This window comes from Portunus trituberculatus, chromosome 3, assembly GCF_017591435.1.
Source record: "Portunus trituberculatus isolate SZX2019 chromosome 3, ASM1759143v1, whole genome shotgun sequence".
Classification (NCBI taxonomy): Eukaryota; Metazoa; Arthropoda; class Malacostraca; order Decapoda; family Portunidae; genus Portunus; species Portunus trituberculatus.
In genome coordinates this window covers 918776-923324 of record NC_059257.1, presented here as the reverse complement: position 1 = coordinate 923324, position 4549 = coordinate 918776, and the positions used below count along the sequence as shown (strand labels likewise).

The window sequence follows — 4549 nt, the reverse complement described above, 5'->3', positions numbered from 1 at the left end:
GTACTGGGAGAGGGAGGAGAAATGTGCCACGCTCAAATAGCACCCCGGTGTACTCTAGAAGGAGTGTGCTCATGCAACACTGACTCTTTTTTCCGCAGCGTCACCGCCGCCCTCACTGGTACACCCCGAGACATCCTCTTACTGCTCACTTTGACACTTTCACTACTGGAACGCATTTTTGTCATTAAATTCAGCTGTGATTAGATGAATTTATTGACATTAGGAAGGGTCTATGGAGGTCACAAGATTAATGGCCATAATTTTCACTATTTCAAACCCTATATAAATTTATGAAGCAGTGGAAAATCATCACACAGTAGCCAGAATAAATATTAAAACGCGTTATGGTACTGAAGGGATTAAGGTCATATTCTAGATTACAGACACGCCCTAAACCCCTTCCCCTCCTCCTCCTCCTCCTCCTCCCCCTCCTCTGTTTTGTGTATCTCTCTTCAATAAACTGAAGTGAACTACCACCACCATCTTTCCTTCTCACGGGTAGGTAACATTTCTGTGTGGACACCGTGACCTCACCAGACACCAGCCTCACCACCGCCACAACAAACACCACCCATACCACTTTCTTCTCCTCCACCCTTTCTCCCTCTCCTCCTCCTTCTCTTTTTTCTTCCTCCTCCTTTCTGCTCCACCTCCTTTCTCCTTCACGACCCAGCCTCCATCCAGGTTCCTCTTACCTTCACTCCTCCTCCAGACACTCGCTCCAAGAAGCTTTTCCCTTTTCTACCATTCTTACCTCACCTCCACCTCCTCCTTCTCCTTCCTCCCATCTCCAGCTGCCCTTTCTCTAATGGTATATTCTTATCCTCCTCTCCGCTCCCAGGCACCATTCTCGCAGTTAATTAAGGTAAGACACAAGAGACTGGCAACTGTGTGGGCATTTTTATTATAGTTTTGTTGTCCGTGGCTAGTCTTCCTCTCTTTCAAGCACACACACACACACACACACACACACACACACACACACACACACACACACACACACACACACAGCAAATTCTGCCCTTACGAGAGAGAGAGAGAGAGAGAGAGAGAGAGAGAGAGAGAGAGAGAGAGAGAGAGAGAGAGAGAGAGAGAGAGAGAGAGAGAGAGAGAGAGAGAGAGAGAGAGAGAGAGAGAGAGAGAGAGAGAGAGAGAGAGAGAGAGAGAGAGAGAGAGATTCACCACAGCCGGGGAGACATGACATGCAAGAAGAGAAAAAAAATCACCGCATTGTTTTGCTGCACCGAAACAACAAAATAAAAAGAGAAATACGAACCTTGTGAAAATATGTGTAAAAAGGGAAGAAATATTATTACCTTCAATGTTGGCAATCCCTTCCATTACAATATTACCTTTTACCACCACCACCACCACCACCACCACCACCACCTACAACAACACCAGCAGTAAAGAATAGGTAGCAGTACTTCAAGCACTAACTAACACTTAACCACGTGCACCATATTAACCACTACCGACGCCATTCGCTCATTCACACAACAACACCACGAAAAATAAATAAATAAATAAATATATAAATAAATAAACATCAACTCCTACATTTACACACAAAAGTCTTCAACAGTACCTACACACACACACACACACACACACACACACACACACGGTAACTCAGTGGTTAGAGCGCTGGCTTCACAAGCCAGAGGACCGGGGTTCGATTCCCCGGCCGGGTGGAGATATTTGGGTGTGTCTCCTTTGACGTGTAGCCCCTGTTCACTGTTCACTGTTCAGTGTTCACCTAGCAGTGAGTAGGTACGGGATGTAAATCGAGGAGTTGTGACCTTGTTGTCCCGGTGTGTGGTGTGTGCCTGGTCTCAGGCCTAGCCCAAGATCGGAAATTATGAGCTCTGAGCTCGTTCCGTAGGCTAACGTCTGGCTGTCTCGTCAGAGACTGCACCAGATCAAACAGTGAACAGTGAACACACACACAAACACAAACACACATACAGCTGGCTGGCTGGCTGGGTGGCCGAGCTTAGTGTAAGACTGCGACCACGCTTAATGCACACTGAATGACACAAACACACACAAAATACGCCAAAAACACCCCACGACACCAGGAGGAGGAGGTAGATTTTAGGGATGCGCGAGTGTACTGTACCTGTGGTGTTGGTGAGGAAGGAAGAGGAAGGTGCATAAATTTGTCCCACACACACACACACACACACACACACACACACACTCAGGACGGTCAAGTGACGTTGGTAGAGGTGGAAACTTGGAGACTGGATACAAGCTAAACAGCCGTTGCGGCCACCGAACACACACCGCCGCCGCCGCCGCCACCACCTGCTGCTGCCCAAAACACACCAATTAATATTAATGAAAACACTCAAAACCCCCCAAACACTCAAAACCGCGCACAACACCGCATTACACATTGAAAACACTGATAACCCTCACAATAAACAGCGAAACACTCACAACATGGGTCAAGTGACGCTTGCGTGGAGGTGGAGACTGGAGACAGCCGTGAGCCCGTGACGCCGCCACAATCACTCACTGCTCTGCCTGACTTAGTTAGGCCTTCACCACACCAACGCCCGCCAATGACACTTGTATCTGAACACCTGATAGCCAAACACACTCATGTAGCTCCATTTAGTGACACCAGTGGCGGGAAAACAATGCTAAGTGTGCCAAATATTAGCTAAGCACGGCCGACAGCCGACACTTGCATGTGATCTGAGCCATGCAGCGCCGCCGCCTACTTCACCAGTCTCAGACTTAAAAAAATAACCTTAGCTACCACCACACACCACACCACACGCCATACAACACCAGCATCCCTGGCGTCACGACCTGCGCCCCCCAACCCCTCCGCCCTCAGCCGCGATGAGCAGCTGTGAGTCTCACCGCCGCCTACTTCCGAACCGTCCAGCCCACTCCCTCAGTCAGTCAGTCCAGCACCACATATTTAGGGCAATATTGAGTGTTTTGCAGGGGTGTCCATTTAGTACACTGACACACACACACCGCAGCTGGATCCGCCCTAGTGTAGCCTCCCTGCCCATCTGCCTGCCACCTTTTTTTTTTTTTTTTTACGTAGGGAAGAGGGCGGCCAGCCAAGGGCAAAAAAAAGAAAGTTAGAAAAAAAGCCCACTTGAGCGCTGGCTCTCCAAAGTGGACATGTCTGCCCACTTGCCTGCCACCTGCATGTCTGCCCACTTGCCTGCTACCTGCATGTCTGCCCACTTGCCTGCCACCTGCATGTCTGCCCACTTGTCTGCCACCTGCATGCCTGCCTGCCTGCCATCTGCATGCCTACCTGTCTGCCTGCCACCTGCATGCCTGCCTGTCTTCCTGCCACCTGCATGCCTGCCCACTTGCCTGCCACCTGCATGCCTGCCTGTCTGCCTGCTACCTGCATGCCTGCCTGCCTGTCTGCCTGCCACCTGCATGTCTGCCTGCCACCTGCATGTCTGCCTGTCTGCCTGCCACCTGCATGTCTGCCTCTGTACAGCCGGCCCCTCATGGTTCACTTAGCTAGCAAATACTCTGCTACCTGCCGCCCTTACTATTTATTCACCCTGCAAGTCATTGTGTGTACACTTACCTCTTTTTAACTAGACTACAATGCCATAGAAAGCCTCCTCCTCCAGTCCTCGTCCTCGTCCTCCACCACCAGCGCAACACAGCAGCAGCAGCACAGCGCGCATCACCTTCACACCTCAGTCAGCTCCACGTGTACTGACTACTGACACACTGCTGCGAGGTCGAGTTGCCAACTTTACCCTAAATTCACCCTTACCATTATCCTGTTTGCCTTAAAATTTGCCCGTTTGTTAAGAATCTATTTTCAAAGATCATTTCTATATATGAATATGTAAGAAATATTACCATAATATGTACGGTGATGAAAAAATATAGTCAGGTGTACTTGCACGGCTGTCCACTCATGTTACAACTGTTGGAAGGTTTACTCCTGGTCAGGTTTGTGTATGCAGTCCGTCATGAGATTCACGTGTGTTGAGGTCATTTGGAAATTGTCTCATGTTCAATTTCCAAAGGTTCTCTCAGCGTGAATCATTCCAATCAATATGTCTGTGTTCAGGGAATTTATTGTTTTTGTTGTCAGTAGATTGATTTGAGAGAGAAAAAAAACTACACTGTCGCTTGAGTGCAGGTGGCCTCACATGCATCAATATGCGATTAAATTGCCAGTCGGTAGAGTTTCCGATTGAATATCTGTACCTAGTGACTGGGAAAACCAGTCGCAAAACAAGACCAACCTGCTGGTCTTGTTAAGTCGATTTGCGACTTTGTTTACGTTGTGACGTCACAGAGAAAGGTTTGAAAATGTGGTGGCCAGATGTAGGGAAGATGTTGGAGTTGACGAGGGGAAAAGAGCACATCTGGAACCCTAAAACTTCAAAATAAAACACATAAAACTTACGCAAAGCGACGTTTGATAAGATCGCTGCCACTCTCCAAGAAGTGTTTCCCTCAATGCGGGGTGTTGTTGGAGGTGCGCAGTGAACACTTGGCGGGATTTAATTTGATCGCAATCGTCACCGTCACCGGAGGA

The 4549-nt window shown here is 48.7% G+C and overlaps 1 long non-coding RNA gene across 1 annotated transcript; it reads right to left on the bottom strand.

The window, feature by feature from the left end:
* Positions 1 to 2264: 2264 nt before the first annotated feature.
* On the bottom strand, positions 2265 to 4046 carry LOC123508229. The gene is made up of 3 exons (XR_006675885.1): positions 3862 to 4046; positions 3578 to 3729; positions 2265 to 2591 (listed from the first exon to the last, which is right to left on the bottom strand). It is a non-coding gene; the product is annotated as an uncharacterized LOC123508229 (long non-coding RNA).
* Positions 4047 to 4549: the final 503 nt, after the last annotated feature.